The following is a 25948-nucleotide window of genomic DNA, read 5'->3' as shown; positions in this document are numbered from 1 at the left end:
TGCCCAAAGCTCATGTATTTATCACCGTCATTATGTGTACAACATCAAAACGTGAACGCCGTCTAATTAGGACCCCAGGCAGTGGGATGTCTACACATAGAGACCTACAGTGCATAGGAGGGATCATTTAATTAGTCTTTTTAAAAAAAAGTGTGTATTGTCTGAAACGCTTTTGAGTCAAGCTAGAATACTTAGTGTGAATCCTGGCTGCAGCTTGTCAGTCAGATAGTCATTCTACAGAATCAATTTGCAGTGAAGAAGTTAATCTGTTGGCAGTTGAATTTGAGGCAGTGTGCCGCATCCACTGAGGATCACTTCCATTATGGCTGTGAAGGGTTTGCTGCACATCTATGACATTGTGTTCAGCAATCTAGAACTATGCCAGTGTTTCATGTGCTGGATCATAAGCTATTAGATCTTTTTTTTTTTTGTATGATTAAAAAGCTACAAGTTATCACGATGACAGACTACCCTCCTCTGTCGCTTTTTCCAAGATTGGGATCAAGCCTTTGAGTTCTAATTTTGCACAGACCCTTTCTGTCCACTGATACATGACTTCATACTTAAGATTAATGGTAGAGTTGCCCAAGTCATATTTGACAGTTTTTAGTAAAACAAAGTACATAGGTATATTTTAGATTCGGTGAGATAAAAATGATACAAGCAATTATGCTATTAAGTTAATATGCTGCACATGACAGCACTTCCATCTTGTGAAGAAATAAGTCGAAGTGGTTCAGTCGGGATAGTTAATTAGTTTAACGGGTCCAATTATTCTTCAGGATTCGGCATGAACTCCTTTAGTTCATTATCATACAGCTGTGATGTGATTAACTCACTTTAATTGTATGGCAAGAAATGGGTGCTAAAAGGGCAACTACGCTGTAGTAATAAGTTTTAAAGGCATATGATTAAAGCTATAGTACATTGGGATGCATACAAATCTTACAAACAAACATGACAGGAAAAAAAAAATAATATATATATATATTTTTTTTTTTAAACTGTTTGTGCGCACATACACTGTAGGTCTCATATTCTATGTCGTATTCAAGAGACCGCCACACAGTTTATAACTCCAACGGCGGTTGCAAGTCACCTCCCTGAAAATGCCTGTTAAAGTACCTAGACTAACCTGTGAGAGGTAGCATGGTGCCACAGAATAGCCAGACTGCTAGATAATTAGTAGTTGAAGAAGTAATAGAATAATCTAGGCCGGGAGGGGATCTCAAAGTGTGGTGGTTGTGTTTCCTCTGTTCCTGTAATCAAATCTTGGATAGTTCAGTTGTATTTAATGTTTACTCAAATTATTGGATATTCCTCTTTTGGTTATGCAGCCATTCATGTGAAGCAAAAGACAAAAATTGTGAAATTAGAGTGCAATCAACAGGTTTAGTGTGTGCACATTTTTTATTTTTTTTTTAATATATGGCGGAAAACACTCAAGTGACTTGAAGTTCCGCTCTGAGACACCCAATTTGGCGAACTTTCAGAATTGTCCGATATGCATGTGTGATACATCATTGGAAAGCTTAAAATCTCAATTTTTGGGGGGAAGAAAAATTTTGAACAGGAGGGCATTTCTAAATAATTTTTAGGGTTGTTCCGATCATGTTTTTTTGCTCCCGATCCGATCCCGATCGTTTTAGTTTGAGTATCTGCCGATCCCGATATTTCCCGATCCGATTGCTTTTTTTTGCTCCCGATTCAATTCCAATCATTTCCGATAATTGTTCCCGATCATATACATTTTGGCAATGCATTAAGAAAAAAAATGAATAAAACTCGGACTTTGATACACTGCCAATGGGTTTTCCCATTGGCAGTGTATCAAATACTTGTCTCCCCACTGTATACATTCAACATACAGTACATAAGTACTGTATTTGTTTATTATGACAATAAATCCTCAAGATGGCATTTACATTATTAACATCCTTTGTGTGAGAGGGATCCACGGATAGAAAGACTTGTGACTTATATATTACATGCATATATTATAGACCCTACCCACCGACGTCACAAAATCACGTGATCGCTGTATTGTTCTGCCCCCTTGTCCGTCATTTTGTGTCTGTATTATCAATGGTCTCAATTGATCGAGCAATTTATAATGCATTTCATGGAAGACCCGGTGCTTTCGGATGCCGTAAACTCACTTGATGCGTTGCATAAAAGGCGTTATGTGGAAAAGCTTCAGTTTATCCATTCGCCAGATCCATATTTGATGCCTAAATCGATGTTTTTCGACCCGCTGTCTCCGCCGTATTTGCCTGACATCTGCTAGCTACCCTGATATGTACAACTATCTTGTCCACACAAAATCAGCCTATTCTCACGAAAGTTTGAAAAACTTTAAGAGCTTGGAGGCTTATAAATACTTCGTTGCTGGTTGGGTGAAACAGGTCCTCGTCCACGAAAATTCGGCAGGAATCTATCTTGTGCTTGGAAAGGTGAGTTACGAAATTTTCAATTCAAAATCTTTTGTTCTTGCTAACATCCACTGTCAAGTCTAATTTATTTCATGTCATTTGTCAATGGAGCTCGGGCTTTTAATGTTTATATGGTTTAGCGATAGCACTCTCACTACATACATACGTGTATGTTGTCGGCGGTTAGCCTAGCAATGATCTTAATTGTGGTTGTCAGCCCAAAACCCTCTAAATAAATATCAAATGCATCTTACCAGATATAAAATGACTACTACATAATCTGTGGTAATCGTTTGGAGCCCAGTTTTCTCGTCGAATTGCAGCAGCACATCTCGCTCTCTCCTCTCCGGGTCTCTCGGAATCCGGTAGAACTTCAAGTCTCTCCGTCTATCTTCTCTGTTATTGCAACCGACCGCCACACACGCCTTCACCATTTTGATTATTAATGTTTACGAGCAGAAAAACACGCCGTAAATAGGAGGAATGTACGTAGCCGTAACAGGTAAACACGATGTGTTGACGGACAATTGGGCGGCACCAGTCAGGAGGGCGGAGTTGTGACGTCACGTGGGTAGGGTCTATATTGCCATCTAGTGTATTTGGTGAGCTTTCAGTAAATGATACTGCAGCCATTCAACCCAAATGCATAATGGGAAGTGGAACCATGACCATGCGTAGTGCTACCAATTCATATGTCTTCTCTGCGTTGGGAAATAACTTCAAGTGACAAGAAAAAGATCAATTGCTATCTTGCTTCCCCAAATTGCTTCCCACTATATTTCTAATTGTAGGGAGAAGGATTGTAATGCTTTAGCCTATTAAAAAAAGGCTCCAAAGGCTGCAAAAATTCACTCTACTCATTTTACGCTGCCTTATATCTCTCTAAATGGGTAAAACGGCACCATTACAGATTGAGCGTGAGTGGGTCGTTCAACACATGCATTAATTGCGTTAAACATCTAACGTGATACATTTTTAAAAAATTAATTACCGCCATTATCGGGATAAATTTGATAACCCTACCTTAAGCCTAAACTAAAGACTATGGATGAGTGTTACATATTATGTCTGTAACATTAAATACAATTAGAAAACGGTTTAATGAAAAAAAATATATACGTTAAAAAAGGCATGGCCGGTATTTTTTTTGCCGATTCCGATACTTTGAAAATGACGTGATCGGACCCGATCGATCGCCATCGTGATCGATCGGGACTTCCCTAATATTTTTTTTTTTTTTTAACAGCAAAACCCTATCTGAAGGTGAGAGGGTGCAAGAGCAGAATTAAAGACGCCATGACTTTAACGAGATATTATCGCGTACTTACCTTGTTTCGATCCCAAAACTCCATGTAACATGTGTCACTGAGTGTCAACACAGCTGTGAATGGCCACATCTGGATTTCTTTGGGATTTTATGGGTGAAACATGATAATATAACAAGGGTCATGATGCAGAAATCGCAGACATCAAGGAGTGGTCAAGATTTTCTTTTTCATATATTTACCCTATTATACGATAAGTTTTTTTTTTTTTTTGGATTGATTATTTATCATCTAACACAACGTAGAAAATGCGACAGTAACAAAAAAAAAATACAATTAAGCAATAGTTATGAGGTAGATATCCGTGACTTTTTTACAGAGGCCATTTTCTTCATTGTGACATAATTTGTAAGTTTAAAATATGTAAATAAATAATTTTTTGAAGTCTTTTTTTTAAGCAAAATATTAGACATCAATTAATGATTCTAAGCTAAAAATGACAGACATTTTGAATAATAAATATAATTGTTTACGTATGTTTTATGGATGGGTTGAAACAAAAGCGGTTGCGCGACGTCTGTAAACAGGGGTTTTGAGGGTAAAACGGAGAAATTAAAATTAGTTTGGGGGCTTAAACACCATGAATCTGCTATGGCAGCATATAGACATATTGTTCTATCAAACACAACAGTTGTTTTGGATTAAAATACAGCAGTTTCTTTTAAAGAAGAGTGCAAGAGCAGAAACTGCTTTTTCAGTCTTGTCTGTGTTTTCTGCCATATATTAAGTTGTTTAGGTTTTACGTATTAGTGGTGGAAAAGTTGTGAAACCAAAATGTGTTTTGGTCTGACTATTTATTCCACAAAATTCTGGCATATGAACAGGAGGGTGCATAGTTTTAATATCCCCTGTAAAAGTACTAATTCTAATAATTATTCTCTCATTTGTTGACCATTCAATATCTAAATGGCTTAACACTGAGGGAACAGAGGCAAAATAAATCCGTAATGATACATAATTTGCAACTGTTTGTTTGTTTGTGCTTGACAATAAAACATTAGTGCAGTTACCGTTGTCCTGGCTGGTCGACTATTATTAAAAACTAAGTGTAGTCGACTTTGTGACTCCAGAGACTGACTGAATGAATAAATATAGAGTTATTTTATCTTGTTACCTCACATGTGGCACACCTTTTTTGCATTAGGAGCCAATTCAGGCATGCTGGGACCATAGTCTCAATGTAATGATTTTAATGCTATAGACCAGTGGTTCTTAACCTGGGTTCGATCGAACCCCAGGGGTTCGGTGAGTAAGTCTAATGCAGAGCCCTATTTTCATACGCATATTAAATCTAAGAAAAGTGCTTTTAGACCAGGTTTTGGACTGATTTGCTCATAATTTACTGGCTTAATAATAATATTAATAATAATTTATCTGAAGGCACCTTTCTGGCACTCAAGGTCGCCATGAGATCATTTGAAAAAACATTCAAACAAATTAAAGATTGAAAACAGCAAAAATAATAAAGTATAGAACGTTTGGGGCAAATTTAACCCTTTATTGCCAAATGTATCACATTTGATACACCTAAAATTTCATGATTTTGAGAATAATTCAGAATTCTGACATTTCTCTTTGAAAAAAAAAATGATGGATGCAAGTCAACACATGCATCTGCAGGTTCCATGAGAAAAAAAAAAAACAGGATTTAGCAAGGGTTATAGATATTAGAGCGCCTATTACACATATTCATTTTGACTTTTCTTTTTACAAATTTGAAAAAAAAGGTTTAATTAGGACCTTATTTTTCACATTTTTGGATTCTCTGATAATGGATTTATGTTGCAGGTATTTAAGGGTTGAAATACTAAGGAGATGCAAAAACGATAATAATGCTAATAGATAAAAAATATGTAGCAGAAAATGAAAACACCAAGAAATTAGGGATTATTATTGACTGGCGAGTCTGAACAAGGAAGTTTTGAGTTTGGATTGAAAAAAGGGGAACAATTAATCCATTTCTTTTAACTGCTGGTCCTCGATCTGATGGGAGGAGGAAATGGTTTGCTCAGTGGAAGTTTGATTCACACTTGATATGAGGGAATACAACAGATCAATGGGCAGTATGGGCTCAAATTTTGACCTGTTTTTAATTTTGAAGAATTTTGAACAGGGATTTGCGAAATTATTAGCTTGCTATCTTAGATATATCGGTTTTGAATTTGAAAAAAAAAAAAAAAAAGAGCTTTATTATCTAATTCCGAAGGGTTCGGTGAATCCACAAGTGAAACTTTTGGGGTTCGGTACCTTTAGCAAGGTTAAGAACCACCGCATAGACAAATGCTTGTTATTTACAGTATGTATTACTTTGGGATTTGTTTTTAATAAGTGCAAGGTGGGGCACATTAATACAGTATGTAAGGCTAGGTTCATACCGCAGGTCTTAATGCACAAATCTGATTTTCTGACTGGAGTCAGGCCTTAACTTGACAGTCTGAACGAGATAGGTCTCATAAAAGTGGACCATTTCAAATCGGATCTAGGTCACTTTCGTATGTGGTCAAAATCTGATCTGGGCCATATTTTTCTAGAATGTGGCTACAGTCTGAACTGTCGAGTACCCCAAATCAGAATTCATGCAGCAATTATGTCAGCAAAGAGTGAGAGTGACAGGGCGCTACGTTAGCGATAGAGTTGTGCATTAGCGTTTGCGCCTACCATGGACGTGGCCTTGAAGGAAGAGACGAGCTTGATGACAGTCATAAAAAAATAAAATGGGGGGCGGGGGGAATATGTGCTTCAAATGAGAAATATTTCAAGATTGCTTACACGGGGCAAACTGTCCCTATATGTGTGCACCATGTACGCACAGTGCCTGCATGCTATCAATCCATATAAACTTTGAAATACCTGTATAAGACTAAACAGGGATTATTTATGTCAGCTATTTGTGTCTTCTTTTTGGAAATCAAAATATGATAACCCTAGAATGTAGGGGTGTAACGGTACACAAAAATCTCGGCTGGTACGTACCTCGGTTTTGAGGTCACGATTCGGTTCATTTTCAGTACAGTAAGAAAACAAAATGCAAAATATAAATGTGCTAGTTGTGTATTACACACCTTTGTGCTTTCAACAATAGGAACATTAGCCTATACAAAGCTAGAATTGTGCTGAAAATGTAGCTGGTATTTAAAGATAATCCAACAACAATTTGCCTTTCAGACCCCACGTATTGGTCAGCTGTCTTTCTGAAAGAAAGATGAAAAAAGAAGTCCTGTGCTAAAGAGAAGAGCAATCCCAATGACAAAGATTTTAACATGTATTTTATAAATGAAATGCCTCAATGAATCTTTTTTTTTTCTTATGAATGGTTTTCAAAAGCTTTATTGGTGGATTTTCTCAAGTTAGAGCGCCAAACAGAAATTAATAAATTTAATTGTGTAAGCAGGATCTGTGTATTATTCTTATTATTTAATTACAGGTGTTTTAGCTCATTTCAAATTTATTTTATTTAAATGGGCGATTATTTATTTTATTATGTGTTTATATTTTACAAATGTGATGTAGTATTCATTTATATTGTATATTTTATGTTGTATAACTTTAGTTTCTATGTTATTATTAGTTCCTGCTTGTTTTGTTGTGGTAGGAGGGTTTTGTATTGAACACGGGGCCGTGTTGGTTATTATTATAGCAGAGAAGACGGCAGTAAATCAACAAAGACAAGTCAACTGTGCCCGATCTACCACTCAAGAGATCTGATGGACTCAAAAAGTGGGTTACGATTGCGTATTAGTTAGAAAATCGACCGGATCCACCGTATTTTTACACGAGTGACCTCCGTTCTGCCCGATCCTAGCTACCGGTAGTAGTATTGACGCAGGAGGGTCGTGTCTCGCGTCAAATAATAAACTCTGCTGTTCTTTTCGCGTGCGTCGTGTTGAGCCGCTTCTAGGACGCGTCTAACACGCGGCTGCACTGCGACTGGTGTGCATTGGCTGATTGACTTTAACGCCCGCGTTTCACTGCGTTCTCGCGGCGGCCACGTTGTCACTCCTTTGAAGTTTCTGGGTTATACTGTCCTACTGTGTTGGTTCTCATTACAGTAGAGAAGACGGAGTAAATATAATCTACACAAAGAAACTGTAACCCGATCGACTCATAGCCTCGAAAAGTAAGGGTTACATTACGTCAGAAACCCATTTGGTACGCCTCAGTTCCGAACTGAGCACCACGTACCGAAACGGTTCGATACAAATACATGTACCGTTACACCCTTACTAGAATGGCGTTGAGCCAACATTTGTTTTGATGCTCATGCGCATGCGGGTCAGTTGGCACAGCGCATCTAGGGCAGCAAATTAGTGTGCATGCATGATACTTGAATGGGCTCAATGGACAAAGGCAGTCTCAACGGGCGCGCCAAAAAAAACAGACATGACAAAAAATCAGAATTGTGCATTAAAGACCTGCGGTATGAACCTTGCCTAATTAATATGAATTAGTCTTCAAGGTCAGCAGTTTGTTGGCGCATTTTGACACGTTGATCACCACCAATACTGTATGTTGCTGATTTTGAGATTACGCTGACATTCAAATATGATGTCTTCCTTTTGTATCGGGACACTTGTTGCCACTCCTTTTTTTTCTCTTCAAGTGTAAAAATGGTTATACCTGTACAACTGTTTATTAAGTTTTTCTTACCTGCTTTCAGTAGTGATGGATACACATTTACACACAGAATTGAAATGTTTGTCTACAAAAGCTCAATGTGGAGCTTTTCTTTTGATTTAACCATAAAGAATGGGCAAGTCAAGGCTCTGGATGGTGGATGAAGGAGGCCTCTCATTACAGCTCAGTTCAAATCCCTTGTGGTGCTGAATGAGATGAGGTGTTCACACCTGAGGAAACCGGAGATTGGATTTTCCCTTGAGGGGGCTTTGTTCAAATTCTTCACTTGTGAAATTCTAATTAGTGATCACCAGCATGTTGGCACATTGCAAGACACACTTAATTTTCATCTCAATTTTCAAGAGGAAATACCGTAATTTTCGGACTATAAACTGCTACTTCATTATGAATCTTGCGGCTTATAGTCCAGTACGGCTTATTTGTCGATTTATTTGGGTTAATAGATAACACTTTATTTGAAAGCCCACACACAAGAAAGCCCGCAGTTTGCTGAAGACAAAGCACATGGATTACAGGAACCATGTCCTATGGTCTGATGAGACCGGCGGGCTTTCTTGTGTTCCGTCTTCAGAAGAAGCTTCCTCCTGGGGTAACAGCCATGCACACCAATTTGATGTAGGATGCGGCGTATAGTCTGAGCACTAACAGGCTTACCCCCCACCTCTTTAAAGGGGAAATGTGAAGTAAGGTTGGCCAACCATGTTTTTGAATAATATCAATGGCTAAACAATTATAAGCATTTTTTTTTTTTTTTTTAACGCAACCCTTCCAGATTCTCTGTTTAACCCATAGCAACACCCTTGACAACGAAAATGCTTTTCTTCGGCAATCTTCGAAAATTTCGTCACACCGGGAAGTGCGAGGGAAGTCCGCCATAGCACAGTATTGTTTGTTGCATTGCTTCTCGGTAAGATGCCATGGCGGTGTGTGGCGATGTTTTGTTCTCAGTGGCGCCACCAGGGGTGGCCAGGGGTGGCCACGGCCACCCCTATAAATTTGTTGGCCACCCCAGTGGCCACCCCGCTTGCCAGTATATCGTTAGATTGTTGTAGCATCAGTTATGCATTTCATCCCAAATGCACAGCCAGGACTATTGTTGGATTTAACTTGGGCGTCAGAAGGGGGGCGGGGTCGCCACTGACAGGTAACGCTACGGTGACGTAAATTGAAACACACCGGGGTTTGATTGCAGTACGAATCAGCAGCGCTCGTCACCAGCATGACCACACTGGTAAGCCACTTTAAGTTCATGTATTAGATTCATGCCATTTGTTTTAGATGCCTGTTTGATTGAATACTCCTTTTCAATATCTACTTTGCTTAGTGTGCATGACGTTCCATTGATAGTTCACTGTTGTCAGAGCCACGTGAGAAATCGCCCACAGTAGCGTTGACAGCATGGGCAAAGTGAGAAAGTTAGAGTTACAGACTTAAAAATGAGGCGATGTCCATGCCGTAATCAGGGTACTTTATTTCCAATTGTCACGTTGTGTGTGTCTGATTATGCTGGAGAAATGCATTAATGCTTGGTCAACAACGGCGTTCAACTTCCTGCTTTGGTTGTGGGCGTTGTCTTCCATTCACGCAATTTCACTTTAGTATTTGTAGTTCCGCTGACAGCCACCAGTGTGTGCTATTGGACGGTGTTTGCTTGTGTTTCCCATTATAAATGGTAGATGTATTTTCTTTTGTGACAAGCGAACTACATGTGCGTAAATCATATACGTAAATATGTTTGAAGATGTTATATGATATATTTAACATGATTATCATCATGTACTTATACTATACATTCATGTTTACATATCATATATTTAATCATATATTTATATGAATAACCGGTAATAGTTACTGGTGACAATAGTAATACGTAATCTTAAAATCAATGTGTTGTCGTAGTAAAATCATACTATGTTATAAATACATTGTAGTTTATATCAGTTATAATAGTAAGAATAAGTGAATTTATGCTTATTGGTTCCATTTTATTTAATTTTGTACCTTATATATAGATACATTTTGTTTATTGTACATGGTTTTACTTGAGGTTATTACCTTCTGTGTGCTGCTGTGCCCAATAAAGTACGAAAAGTGTGCATAGCGAGTAATCCATTTTGTGCTGAGTGACGAAACCCATTCAGACGGCCGTGAAAAACGGAATAAACTGAACAACTATGGATTATGGACTATGCACATTAAATCATTAACATCAAATATTACACAATAAACCAAAGTATATCAGTAACGGTGTCCTTAAGTCTTTCTGACAGTTTTTCCCTGACCTTTTTACTGCAATAATATAATGAAAACCCGAAATTATGGCTTTTAGTTTGTGTGCCACCCCAAGATTTTAAGTGGCCCCATCTGGCCACCCCTATGAAAAATTTCTGGAGGCGCCACTGTTTGTTCTCACTCAAACAAAAAGTTGTATGAGTGGCCAAAGGATAGCAGGGCACGTAAATGGACATCTTTCGTTCGCACGAAGCGAATGAATTTCATGCCATCATCGAGTAGTGTTCTCTGCTGCAAACACTTCGAAGATGCCTGCTTCCTTAACCGGTCTGCTTATGATCAAGGATTTGCCAAAAAGTAAGTGTGATTTTTGGATAGAAGACTGATGACTTTGTCAAAGCAGAGCTGCCAACTGTTGTGGAATGAACAGTATAAGCTAGCGACGTTAGCCGAGGCTATCCCCGATCATAGTTGTTGTTGCGCTCGCTAGGTTAAGCGTGTTTAAATTGTGCGTCATCTACGATCTTGTCCGAAAGGGTTGATCCACTGTCAATCGGGAAAGGGGTGTGGATGTGCACATAAGCGGGTCGGCGTCGCGGTAATTCACGGTCACGTTACAGTAAGAGACACACACCGCCGGTGAGTTTGTGCACATTTATTTGTATTTGTATTATGTATTTCCACCTTCATGCTTCAAGCATTGCATTGCATTTGTACGGTTTGCCGTTTCTTTCACGGTGATCGCTTGATAGCCTTCTAGTTTGTGTTTCGCCGCTTCGCGAGAACCGCTGACAGGTGACAAGTGTTGCTTTTAATGTCTGGCACCGAGTCAGCGAGCGCACAGGCCACGCAGTGAATCATGGGAAATGTAGTCTCGGGACAACACTGAAGTGGTGCTTTGTAATCTGTTCGCTTGTGTGAAAAAAACTACATTTCCTCACGCCATTAGACACCACTTTGTTTTGTTATTGTTGCCACAATAAAGTGGAGAAAGCCATCGGCGACTGTGATATAGTGGATATTATTTAGCTGTAATACGTGAGTTCACCAGTAGAGGGTACGCATGTCATTTAGATGTGACATTGTTTGTGCCTTACTCCTTCACTAAAAGAGAGAGAAGTTTTTGTTCAGAGTCACTTGGCAAGACGTTGAGTAAAATTGTAAAAGCCAATAAAGGTGTCGTGTGGGTCACTCGGTCAAGATATAACGACGACTCATCTCCTTCTTTCCCCCCAACGTTTTTATATTATTATTTTATATGCACGAGAGCTGCCGGATCTGCCAAAATGAACATGAAGTCTGATTTTTTTTTTTTTTTAACAATGTCATCAGATAGACAAAAACATAAAATTATGTGCAAATGCCTGCATCTTCAAATCATGAAAATAATAACAGCCTATATCTTACCAATGTTATAATCTCGATGGGTCTTGTATCCATTCCATGTCAGGTAGTATAGGCACATTGTTTGCATCCTGATTAGCGTCTGGCTAATAACATAAAATTCCAATCTCCTCTTCTTCCTCCAACTCTTCAAAAACTTGGATCTCCTCCCTTGCGCTTGATCTATCGCTTATATCGCTGTTTGAATCATTGTTTGAAGGGCTTTGTATGGCGGCCGTATGTATGGAGGTGCCATCGCATTCCCGGTGTGACGTATCACTTCCGGGTTCGTCCCCTTTCAGGCTCGAACTTCGGAAACGCGATTATTTTGTCAAATATACAACATATAAATTATTTTTTCATGCTTTATTTGTTGGACAATGTTTAATTACTTGTGACCCTATTTGGCATGTGAAGAAATTACTTCACATTACTGCTTTAATCTCTGCAGCAATGCTGACAGCACTCCTGTAACGAGTCACATGACATTTTGGAGGGAAAATAACAAGCAGTACTTAATTTGGACATTTAGAGGTGTACGTAGCTTCTAAGGGGTGTACTCACTTTTGCCAGGGGTATAGATATTAATGGCTATAGTTTGAGTTCTTATGAAGGGAAAATAAATTAGCTCTATTAACTGTATATAAGCTGCTCACAGACTATTTTCATTGTGTCAAAGTGTCCTTTTGTCAGTGTTGTCCCATGAAAAGATATACTTAAATATCTGCAGAAATGCGAGGGGTTTACTCACTTTTGTGATACACTGTATGATACAGTGGTTCCTCTACATACGAATTCAATTCGTTCCAGGACCTGGTTTGTAAGTCGAAATAGTCGTATGTCGAGTGGGGTTTTCCCATAAGAATAAATTAACGATTCGTTCCTATGCTAAATCATTCATAAATACTGAATCTACAATTACAAATAGCAATTACACATAGCCAAACAAATACATTATAAATATAATAGTAATATTAACAGTAATATAATAATAATTTAACGAATCAGATTCTAATGGGGCAGTTATGTTTTGCATGCTGTTCCTGAATGCACCGTGTGACTGACGAGACAGAGGTGGGAATTTTTTACTTTCTCTATTCATGTTCTGTTGTTGTTGGCGTCGGCTACAGCGAACATTAGTCGTATGGTGTTGCACAAGTTCTGAAATATATGTTTAAAAACCTGATGAAGCTGGAGACTTCCCAGTGGATGTTACAGCAATTTTCACCTTAACTTATAAGGACAAGACAAATGGAGGTCGGAGGGGGACCGTCGAGATCGTAGACATATACCGGCCATATTGTTGAGCGAGTTCACTGACGCGCACACCACGCTTGTAAATATTGCAAACTATGATGCTAGTCAGTAAGCCAATGTAGCGGCCGCCTAATGAAAACAAAGAGCTTTTTCCGTTGAAAATGATTTTGAATAAATGCTTAAATTACTGAATTCTTTATAGATATGAATGTAAAACAGTCTCGATTCTTGGTTAAAAGCAAAAAAAAAAAAAAAAAAAAAACGTGCAGTTAGCATTTATTTTACGTAAATATTGCGAACTATGATGCTAGTCAGTAAGCAAATAATGGCGTCCGCCTTATGAAAACGGAGCTTTTTCAATTGAAAATGCTTGTGAATAAATGCTGAAATCCCTGATTTTTTTATAGATATGGACGTAAAACAGTCTCGATTCTTGGTTTAAAGCAGAAAAAAAACAAGCAGTTAGCATTTATTTTATGTAAATATTGCGAACTATGATGCTAGTCAATAAACAAATCCTCCATGGCCTCGCCAAACTCCTCCCATGTCCGAGTTTTTGCCTCGGCGAAAGCCGAAGCTGCAGTCTGCTTGGCCAGCCGGTACCTGTCAGCTGCCTCCGGAGTCCCACAGGCCAAAAAGGCCCCGGTAGGCCTCCTTCTTCAGCTTGCCACGACAGGCACCAACTACCTTACGGCCACAGCTCCGATCGGCCGTCTCAACAATGGAGGTGCGGAACATGGCCCACTTGGACTCAATGTCCCCCACCTCCCCCGGGACAAGGGAGAAGTTCTGCCGGAGGTGGGTGTTAAAGCTCTTTCTGACAGGGGATTCTGCCAGCCGTTCCCAGCAGACCCTCACAATACGTTTGGGCCAGCCAGGTCAGGCCAGCATCTTCCCCCGCCATCGGAGCCAACACACCACTAGGTGGTGATCAGTTGACAGCTCCGCCCCTCTCTTCACCCGAGCGTCCAAAACATGCGGCCGCAAGTCCGATGACACGATAGCAAAGTCGATCATCGAACTGCGGCCTAGGGTGGCCTCGTGCCAAGTGCACATATGGACACCCTTATGTTTGAACGTGGTGTTTGTTATGGACAAACCGTGACAAGCATTTATTTTACCTAAATATTGCGAACTATGATGCCAATGCCATAGCGGATAATTTCTCCCATTGATTTCTTTCACAACTTTTCAAAATGCATGCATGGTACGAAAAATATAATAATTACCTTGAATCCTCAAACAAATCACTCCTGGAACGATCCCTCCTGTTTGTATGCAGTACAGCTTTCACACTTTTTCAACCGAATTCTGGCGTTGGATCGCTGCGTGTATTTTGAGAGTAACTGCGGCGACTTCAACTGACTGAAGTGGAGTGTAGGACGGCTCCTTACTTGAAGGCGTGTTGCAGTGTCTGGGGAATTTGTCCCGTCAATATAATTATGAAGTCTATGGGTAAACATCACCTTTTTTCACCATCTGCACGAACCTTCTTGGGACCCATGTTGATTTCTCACAAGAAAATATGCCGTGCTGCCGTCTTGCGGGAAGCAAAACTAAGACGCTATTGTGAATCGTTGTATTTCGAGCATGTCGTCATTCGTCAAGACAAATGAGGAGCAAAATTTTACATCGTATGGCGATGCGTTCGTATGTCGAGGTACCACTGTGTTGGCGATACAAGATTCCTGTGATATGTCATTTTATTCCGTTTTGACGATATATATCGTACATTACTATGGACAAGTGCTTTTAAAACTTACATGGACCGCTTTGCTCTGTGATTCAGATGCAGTGCCCTACTGGAGCCAGCAGTTGTTATTACATTGCCTTTTCGATATGGATTTATGCTAGTCATTAAAACAGGAATGATTTGTGGGATTTAAAAACATTTTTTTTTTTACTTTGCCCATTACCATCCCTCAATGGGAAGTTTTAGGTAGCAGAAACACACCTTTGTGGACAGGTATATTTTAATGCAAAACCCGCCCATTTACCCAACCCCACAATCTCATTGACTCGCAACCACACGATTAGGGAAATGATAATCTGAGTTGTAAAAAGGTGAGCATACATACATTTATTATGCGTCATAAAAGTTTTACGATATGGTCGTTCATCCATACCAAAGTTGGAAGAGTCCCGCCTTAATGGAGCTCTGCTGCGTTTATAGTTTATATTTATTAGACAAATAAATACCTATTATACGATTAGACAAATTGGAACATGCCCTAGATTAGTTGCAAGTCAATCAGAGGTGCATGGATGAATATTTCTTTTGAACCTGAAACTACATTCATAAGAGTACATTGCATAATTTTCCCACTAAACTGAATGTGCATCAAGGCCAAAGAACCATCTAAACTGCCTAGCAACAAAACAATGATATACCTGGGAAAACAAAAGCAAACATTTCTGTAAAATGTTGCTGAAGTTGGCTAACTAATATACATTTTGGCAATAGACCACATGTTAATTTCGTGTTGTTTGCATAAATTAAAGTTCTGATAATGAAAGAAAAAATTAAAAAAACATAATATGCGAGAACGCGCATATTATGAAAACCCTACTGCTTTCCTTCAGCCCTATAGAAGCTGCTCTATTGGCAGCATACATGAATCAAAAGAATAGCACATACACAATCTTAGTTGTCATATGGGAAGACGGTAGTACTGATTTATGACATTTATGGTACAAGTAGTAGTGCGTTATCCAATTTCACTTGCCGTAAATTCAATTTTGGGGTCCCCCTGAGTAGAATTTTATGCCACTGCTTGTCCCCATGTGCGCGTTTATTTGTGTGCTTGCTTGTGGTAGCATGCAACTGCAGGTGGCAGGGCTGTTATGGTGTATATACTACAGTAATGTTGGAGTACACTTGGCTCACAATGCTTGGATTCTACATTTCCTTGCTACTTATATGAGAATGCAATTTGCAGGTGTTTTTGCATTTCATCGAAATAAATATTTATCATTACGTTAATTCAAACAATCGAAACATATATATGGCAGAAAACACAGTCAAGACTGAAAAAGTAGTTTCTGCTCTTGCACTCCTCTTTAAAAGAAACTGCTGTATTTTAAGCCAAAACAACTGTTGTGTTTGATAGAACAATATGTCTACTGGACTGTCTCAGGAAATTAGAATACACAATATTCTAATTTTTTGAGACAGTCCTGTGTATATATACAGGACTGTCTCAGGAAATTAGAATACACAATATTCTAATTTCCTGACTGTCTCAGGAAATTAGAATATTGTGTATTCTAATTTCCTGAGACAGTCCTGTATATATACACAGGACTGTCTCAAAAAATTAGAATATTGTGTATTCTAATTTTCTGAGACAGTCCAGTATATGCTGCCATAGCAGATACACGGTCACCAGAACTACCGTAATTTCCCGAATATAAGGCGCACCCGTGAATAATGCGCATCCCAAATTTACTTGTAAAATCTAGGGAATATTATTGTACTCGTTTATAACGCGTACCCTAATTTTAGCACCAATAAATAGAAGAATACAAGAAAACAGAGCTCGTGTACAGATACAGAAATGTCATTTTACTGACTGGTTAAACACAGCACAAGCATAGCATATTGGTAGTTCAAAACATTACCATAAACTGACAATATTTACGGTAATAATATGATTTGAAAACTTCTCCAACTTACCAGAATCTAGGAGAAAACAAAACAGATGTGACTTTTCTTTTAAAGGCTGCTGTATAACTTGCTCGTTTCATCATGATGAATAAATGTTTCTTCCATGGATTGATACGGTAAAAGGAAAGTGAGAAAGTCGGAAATCCGAGAGCGCTCATTGATGTCGACACGACAGTAACAATAGGAACTATTGTTATTTGGGTTTGAGTTTCCCGAGGGACAGATATAGTTGACAGACACACACAGGAAGTCTGTGTTGTTACGTTTGTTATGGTCCGAGTTGCGGCGCTGCAATAAACGTTGACTCAGATGAGTTCAAGAAACTAAATTCTGTGCATTATGAAGAGTGAAAGAAGCAGAATTTAACACAGACGAAACCATTCGGCCGATCAGAGTGAAGTATTACCGAAACAAAATGGTGACGTCACGTACCGTAGTGGTCGGCAATGGATCGCCACATGCGTTTCTTCAACACAACATGGCCGTGTCAATACAAAAAAAAATTGGTATATATATATATATATATATATATAATTTCTGTCTCCATCCATGTACCCGTTTATAATGCGCACCATGATTTTACAAGTTGATTTTGGGGAAAAAAAGTTGGCGTTATATTCGGGCAATTATGGTATTTTTAATTTGTACGTTTTACCCTGAAAAAACCCGTTTACAGACGTCGCGCAACCGCTTTTGTTTCAACACAGCCATAAAAAGAAGGTAAGTAACCGCATTTATTATTCAAAATGTTTGTCATTTTTAGCTTAGAATCATTAATTGACGTCTAATATTTAGTTATAAAAAAAAAAAAAAAAAACGATTTTAATAACTTATTCACTCGCATATTTTAAACTTTTAAACAAATTACGTCACAACGAAAAAATTGGCGTCTGTAATAAAAAAAAAGTCTCGGATATCTACCTCATAACTAACGCTGAATTATATTTTTTTCGTTACTGTCGCATTTTCCCCAATAATTTAGATAATAAATAACCGGTCCAAATAATGAAAAATTGAAAAAAAAAAGTTTAAAGGGAAAAATATGTGAAAAAGAAAATCTCTACCACTCCTTGATGTCTGCGATTTCTGCATTGCGACTAGGGTTGTTCCGATCATGTTTTTTTGCTCCCGATCCAATCCAGATCGTTTTAGTTTGAGTATCTGCCGATCCCGATATTTCCCGATCCGATTGCTTTTTTTTTTTTTTTTTGCTCCTGATTCCATTCCAATCATTCCCGATAATTTTTCCCGATCATATACATTTTGGCAATGCATTAAGAAAAAAATGAATAAAACTCGGACGAATATATACATTCAACATACAGTACATAAGTACTGTATTTGTATATTATGACAATAAATCCTCAAGATGGCATTTACATTATTAACATTCTTTCTGAGAGGGATCCACGGATAGAAAGACTTGTAATTCTTAAAGGATAAATGTGACTATGTATATTGTGACTAAATATTGCCATCTAGTGTATTTGTTGAGCTTTAAGTAAATGATACTGCAGCCATTTAACTGTTCTGCCCAAATGCATGATGGGAAGTGCAACCATGACTGTGCGTAGGGTCACCAATTGATATATCTTCTCTGCGTTGGGAAAGAACATAGGGTGTTAAGAAAATGATCAACTACTACCTTTCTACCCCACATTTTCTCCCACGATATTTTTAATTGCTGAGAGAGTGAATATAAGGCTTTAGCCAAATTAAAAAAAAAAAAAAGGCTCCAAAGGCTATCAAAATTCTCTCTACTCATTGTACGCTGCCTTTTAGCTCTATATATAGGTAAAACGGCACCTTTGTAGATTGAATGCGACAATGCGTGAGTGGGTCGTGTAGCGCATGTGTTAATTATTTAACGTGATTAATTAAAAAACATTAATTGCCGCCGTTAACGCAATAAGTTTGATAGCCCTACTTTAAGCCAAAACTACTGTGGATGAGTGTAAGACATTTTGTCTGTAACGTTAAATCCAATTAGAAAACGATTTAAATAAAAAAAATATATATTTAAAAAAGGCATGTCCGATATTATTTTGCCGATTCCGATACTTTGAAAATGGTGTGATCGGGACATCTTTAATTGCGACCCTTGTTATATTACCATATTCACCCATTAAATCCCCCAAAAATCCAGTCTTGACACGCCGTGATACATGCTACATGGAGTTTTTGGATCGAAACAAGATAAGTACGCAATAATATCTCGTTAAAGTCTTGCCGTCTGTAATTCTGCTCTAGCGTGCTCTCACCTCCAGATAGGGTTTTGCTGTTTGAATTTTTTTTTTTTTTAAATGCCGTCCTGTTCAAAATGTTTTCTTCCCCCAGAAAATTGAGATTTCAAGGTTTCCAATGATGTATCACACATGCACAATTTTGAAATGTGGCCAAATTGGGGGTCTCAGAGCGAAACTTCAAATCACCTGAGTGTTTTCCTCCATATATTTTGTAAAGATTAATTAAGTGCGAGGAGAAAATATCTCCCTTGCTATCTTTTCAGATAATCACGTCTGAGCCACATTTACCAGAAATGACCGATGTTGGATGGATAAAAGCTCAAAGTTATACAGCAAAATAAGACTTCTTATGAGAGATTCATAATTCTCAAAGAACCTTAATTGGCTGTGTGCGGGGGTTTTAGTAAAATTTACGAAAATGACAGTGGCATCAGAATAGTGTTCGCTTACTTTAACAGGTTTTGCTGTGATTGCAAAAGGTGTGAAATAGGTCAAAATCACCATGTTTTAAAGAGGTTATATGGACTTCAGGTTGCTTTGATGGTCGTCCCCACAGATCAAGCAAGTAAGAGTTTGAAGTGATGGAACTGGAAGAGTGAAACCAAGACTATTGAACATCACAGTATTGAGTTAATTTCAAAGTATGCTGCAAAAGATACAGATGACACGGCATGAATCCTTCTTGTCACTCCACCCAAGTCAGCCTTTGGATCTTTCAGACGCTCAACGACCGCGTTGCTGAATAGACAATCGGTCATATTTAAACACGCAAACTCAGCCATCACAATTTTTCTCAGATTTGATCAATCACTTTATTTGCAATTGATGCTCTCTGACAGGATAAAATGCACAGCTTTTGTTTGCATAACCAATCAGTTGTGTGCCTCGTTTTGCACATATATATATTTTTTTGATAAATATGACTCCCCTAGTCCAGTGGGCAGCAATCTGCGGCTTCAAAGCCGCATGCGGCTCTTTAGCGCTGCCCTAGTGACTCCCTGGAGCTTTTTCAAAAATGTTTGAAAGAGGAAAAAGATGGGGCAGGGAAATATATTTTTGTTTTAATATGGTTTCCTTAGGAAGACAAACATGACTCCTCTAATTCATTAATATTGTAATGAAGTTAAACTGGAGGCGGCATCGTACAACATCTGTAGTCACGTGGTGCATCATTCTCTATAGCAGGGGATGGGACCCGTTTTGGCTGAAAGAGCCATTAACACCACATATTTTCACATGTAATTCTGTGAGAGCCATACAATGTTAAAACTAAAAATACAAATAACGTGAGCATTTTATGTAATTTCAACACATTTAAAGTACAATAAGTCTCTGAATTCTTTTTAATAACATTGTTAAGCTGTTGCTAATCAACGATGAGTATTTCTTACTGTTAGTGGGATTTCTGGTGCTGCATGGTTTTGCTGATGGCTTTGTAGCCTGGTTGATACTTGGTGAGTTTGAGCTTCATGCAGGCGTTGAGAAACTGTTTTCATGTTCACAAAGAAGCGCTACGAATCCTGTTTTTCCCCCACCATGCACAGAGCACCATCAGTGCACACCGAAACAAGTTTTTACATCGGTAGATTTTCTTTAGCGAACTCAGTGAAGGACTTGAATGATAATAGTCCTCTCCTCTTGTTATCCCTTTTACAGTCAAAACCTTGCAATCACGCTGAACTGGGATAAATTATTTACGTCTGTTGACTCATCCAAAGTGAGAGAAAAAAAATGGTGCTGGATTTATGTCCTTTACTTGCGTTGCCTCAATTTAATTTGACATTATGATGGTATGATCGTGAACAGTTCTTGCCGACAGAGGCATGTCTTTTATCTGTTTAATTATCTTGTCTGTATCCTGTCCTTTCCTGCTGAAAAGTACGATACTCCTGGTCTTTTTTCTTTTTGCCGTCTTCTCAAAAGGGTTTTGAAAATTATCTGACAACGTAGAAAACGAAATTGAAAACGAGGTTTACTTCCTGACCTCACACACATGCGCACATTTGCCACTATTTTCAACAGCAAAATACTGCAACCCCACATTAACAGTGTCTCTGCTTCATCTGCGTTGCCAATGTGATTGATAGATAGATAAATCGATAGATAGACACAACGACATGTATGTTTGCCACTTTCCCACTAAAATTACTACGAACCGGCTTTCTAGTCGCCGTGACGTCGCTGTTTCGTGCAATGCGCAAAGTAGTATAATGATTTTTTTTTTTTTAATTAACGATTTGTCTGCGAGCCAGATGCAACCGTCAAAATAGCCAGATCTGGCTCACGAGCCATAGGTTTCCGACCCCTGCTCTATAGGATGCACTGCAGCGAAGATAAACATTTAATCAGGAAGGCTCACTGAGTATTTGTAACTAGCTTAGTCATTTTAATAGTGCACTAATATAGCTAATACAGGTACATAAAGCATGTGCTGCCTACATTATAAGGCTTTTAATTTTTGCGGCTCCAGACATATTTGTTTTTTTGTTTTTTGGTCCAATATGGCTCTTTCAACATTTTGGGTTGCCGACCCCTGCCCTAGTCAATCAAGGATTTAAAGCAAAACTAGGTAAATTTTTAACCTTTATAAGATATTTTCATAACATTTGTGATAATATGTTGACTGACAGCTAGTTGAATGACACCTCTTCTACACTATGTTCAGGGGGTCTGTATTGCTTTCACTGGCACTAATTAACATTGAAGAGGGTGGCAGGAACCCTGTCACACAAAAAAACTACACATGTGTCGACTGCCTCACGACATACGTCACTTCCCGCTTTCCCAATTCATTATAAAGACGGAAGTCGATGCAAACGCTTTCGTGCAAATGTTGCAAAAATGGCAGAGCAACAAGAGACAAAAAAGTTTTGTCTGAGGAAAAAAAGAAGCTACCAGGATATACAGAATAAACATTCCAGTCATTTTTTTAATTAGCGTTTTTGTGCCGGTCTTTTTTCCCCCCGCGGCGCAGTGATATTGATACGGCGGTCATGTGCACCAATAGGAGACGAGGATTGTTGCCATGGTTTCGAAAACAAACAACATGGCGTCGAGCATGTCCAGCTCCAACACGAGCAAAGATGAACAAAAGATAAGATAACCACATTCGAAATTTAGTCAAAAGTCAACGAAACGGTGCCATATGCATCTCTCATTTGTTCAAGACCGACACAAAAATGCTAATTACTAAAATATGACTGGAAACCGTGAGTAGAACTTTTTTTTGGAACTAATTAGCAACGTATGTATATTATAAAGCAGAGTTCATGTAGATCCATTTGAGTGGAACGAACCAACACAATTTCGCTCGGCCAATACAGCCTATCATGGGAAATGCAGTCTTCCTTTAGTCAAAACACTACCGCTTTTGTCCATCAGTGTCGCTAAAATCGACCCTAAACTAACTAACGAACTAAAAAGTTGCATAGTGTTGCTTTAAAGCACTTGCTTTTGTGAGGGCAGTTCGAGATTGGCATTTGTTTGCGTGGGCAGACTTGGAGCATGCGTCTAAACGAGTGGACACTCAGTGTAACCAACTTTGTGTTTTTCTCTTTTTAAAGTATTCCAGCGAGCAATAAACATTGTGACTTTTTGTGACATTATTGGAGGCCGCTGGAGATGCTGAGAGTCCCTCTTGAGCTGGAGGTTTTCTCCTCTCAGCATCCAAACCGGAAATGAATTCTGCTTGCAGGAAGACACCTCTGGCTAGTTTAACTATAGTCCCTTGCCCAATAAAGCAAGTCCCTATAAATATTAATAAAGGATTGTGACTCATAACCGCGACCTTTCATTATCAATCCACACTTGGCCAATTAGTGTAGCATTGCGGTGGAGGACATTGTTCAGTAATATTTGTTTTTTTGGCAATGCGTCAACAGTATAAGAAGGGGGATTACAGGTCCTCATTTTAACATCCCTTGTTAAGCTGGCCTTCTTTTGGAATATATGTTTAAAAAAACCCCAACAAATTCATGTACCGGTAGCTGTGGTTCTTTGAAATTCAGTTGGAATGAAGTGGAATGATGTGTCCAGCGAATGACTGAGACTTTGTGTGATATGCATAAGTTTTGCACACATTGAAGACACATTTTCAAGACTTATAATTGTGGTTAATTTTAGGGGTGTCAAACGATAAAAATTTTTAATCAAGTTAATTACATCTTAAAAATCAATTAATCGTAATTAATCACAATTAATCGCAATTCAAACCATGTATAAAATATGCCATATTTTTCTGTAAATTATTGTTGGAATGGAAAGATAAGACACAAGATGGATATATCCATTCAAAATACGGTACATAAGTACTAGAGGTGTGCAAAATTTCCGATTCTTAGATTATTCGCGATTCGGTCGTGGAAGATTCGAGAACGATTCACAAACATCCAAATTCCGATTATTGAAATATGCCAAGTAAAGCGGAAGTACAACACACTCAACGCGCCGCGCGGTCTTCGGGACGCAATGAGGAAGAACGGCGCGAGAGTAGCTAAACATCATGCTTCTCATTACCCGGCCCCTCGGGTAATGCCAATGCTCAACTCACGGCTCTAGCTCAACTCATCCCACGAGATAAAAAAACACAACAACATACCTGACTGCTACCGAAAAGCTGCAACAAAGTACATCCACATAATGTTATGGTAGATATCATTTATATAGGACTAGATGCAATATAGATTCGGTAGCGTTACCAGCACATCTACAAAAAGCTAGATGCGGGCGTTAGTAAACGGCCGCCATCTTAAAGCAGTACACTTCCCTGCAAGGCTGTTGTAGCGAACCTTCCAAGCAAACCTAATTAACTTTTTATCTAAAATACTCCTAAATCGGTATTGACTTGAATCTATCTTTAAAATAGTTTTAAAACTTTCACATGTCGAAAGTAGACAAAAGGGAAATCATGGAATAACGGGAGCAATTTTAACAACTTTAATGGTTGATTCACAACATTAAATTAATTAATTGTAATTTAAAGCTGCTGATAAAGAATGGGGACTGGAGTTTTTTTATTTACTGTTATTTTTGTATATTTGTTTACTGCTATATGTTAACTTGATACTGAAATAGTAGTTTGGTTTAGCCTGAGAGTATTTTTGAACAATTTTGGAACTAATGTACAAAACATTAAAAAAAAAAAAAAAAAAAAAAAGGAGGGGGGTGCATCAATAATCATTTTATAATCGAATCGGAGCCTCTGAATCGTAATCGTAATCGAATCGTTAGGTGCCCAAAGATTCCCAGCTCTACTAAGTACTGTATTTCTTTATTATAACAATAAATCAACAAGATGCCATTAACATTATTAACATTCTCTTAAAGCAATCCAAGGATAGAAAGACTTGTAGTTCTTAAAAGATGAATGTTATACTTGTTAGTACAAGTTATAGAAATTTTATATTAAAACCCCTCTTAATGTTTTCGTTTTAATAAAATTTGTAAAAATTTCAATCAAAAAAAAAAAAAAAACTAATAGCCTGCCATTGTTGATGCCAATAATTACTTACACAATGCTCATGGGTGCTGAAGCCTATAAAATCAGTCGCACCCAAGCACCAGCAGAGGGCGAAAAAACTCTGAAAAACACAACAAGTACACATTTCACATTTAAGCGGGGCATGTGCGTTAATTGTGTCAAATATCTTAACGTGATTAATTAAAAAAATTAATTACCGCCCGTTAACGCGATAATTTTGACATCCCTAGTTAAGTTATATTTAATTTAATTGTATTCCATTTTATTCATTCAGGAGTCATATTTTTGTGAAGTGACTCACCATCGTGTGAACTTACATTGTGTACAATGAAATGTGTTATTATGCAAAGTGTTAATACTGAATTGGTTACTGTTCTAAAGTCAACCATTTTGTTTTGCTTTGTGGCTTTTTCTCAAGGCACACTGCTAATACAAGGCAGGTCACTAAGGGTTTGTGTGACATTTACTCTGTGAGCTCTGCTGATTTTCAGGTTAATTAGCATCAGACACTCTCTGAATTGAACCAAGCAACCAAAGTCTCTGTCCTATGACCGTACCAAACAGCTCTGTTCTATCGACATCAGTCCTACTTACGTTTAGTGAACCATGTCTTTTATTTGGTAAATATCTTTCTGTGTTATTTTTGGCACAAGAATATCATTCTGTTCCTAGACCTGCTGTGTATTTACAAAGCGACATAACAGCATACAGAACTGTATGGAGTTTCGCACACTTGAGAAAACAAGGAAGTTGCTGGAAGTTAGCAGACCTGCATTTCCTAACCTCCACAAGAAATGAGATTTACAGTCCGTTTGCTGTAATAATTGTTCCACAGTTAAATGCTCAATATATCATCGGGGCTGTACCGAAGGCAGCTGGAAAGCTGAGCAATGAACCAGAGGCGTGGAATAACCCCAGCCAAGTAAATATAAAAACCATTTGGATGACCTGAAGCGGATATGAGCCTTCATAAAAAGGCTATGAATGCGACTAATACTTATCATGTCTCGTGTGCTAATGCAAGTGGAGTCATCCAGTACAAGGTTATGCGAACAATGAGCCTCACATGATAAACCCGACATCCAAATGACACTCAGGTCCCTTTCAACCCTTTCAAATCTTTCAAGGTTTAATTCCGTGACATTTTTTAACCGAAAATTTCACCCAAAAATGTGGGTGTGACCTATTTGCCCGATATGCTGTCCTTGCTCTGACCATTGCCCAATTTAGACAGTCGTAAAACCTGAAAAAGCATACAACTTAGCGTTAGCTATATGCTAACTATACAGAAA

At 38.3% G+C, this 25948-nt stretch overlaps 1 protein-coding gene across 4 annotated transcripts in view; it reads left to right on the top strand.

Annotated features, from left to right (window-relative positions):
- grik4 (glutamate receptor, ionotropic, kainate 4) overlaps positions 1–25948 on the top strand; it is a 734878-nt gene that overhangs the window by 1907 nt on the left and 707023 nt on the right. The window contains exon 1 of one of the 4 annotated variants that reach the window (XM_057839363.1): positions 9584–9623. The exons of the other annotated variants lie outside the window; for them this stretch is intronic. The gene's annotated coding sequence lies outside the window, so the exon portion shown is untranslated. Of the gene's footprint in view, positions 1–9583; positions 9624–25948 lie in introns of those variants that run through there. 4 annotated transcript variants of the gene reach the window in all.

This window comes from Corythoichthys intestinalis, chromosome 6, assembly GCF_030265065.1.
Source record: "Corythoichthys intestinalis isolate RoL2023-P3 chromosome 6, ASM3026506v1, whole genome shotgun sequence".
Taxonomy (NCBI): domain Eukaryota; kingdom Metazoa; phylum Chordata; class Actinopteri; order Syngnathiformes; family Syngnathidae; genus Corythoichthys; species Corythoichthys intestinalis.
The sequence above is the reverse complement of the archived record's forward strand: the minus strand, read 5'-3'. Positions and strand labels throughout refer to the sequence as shown.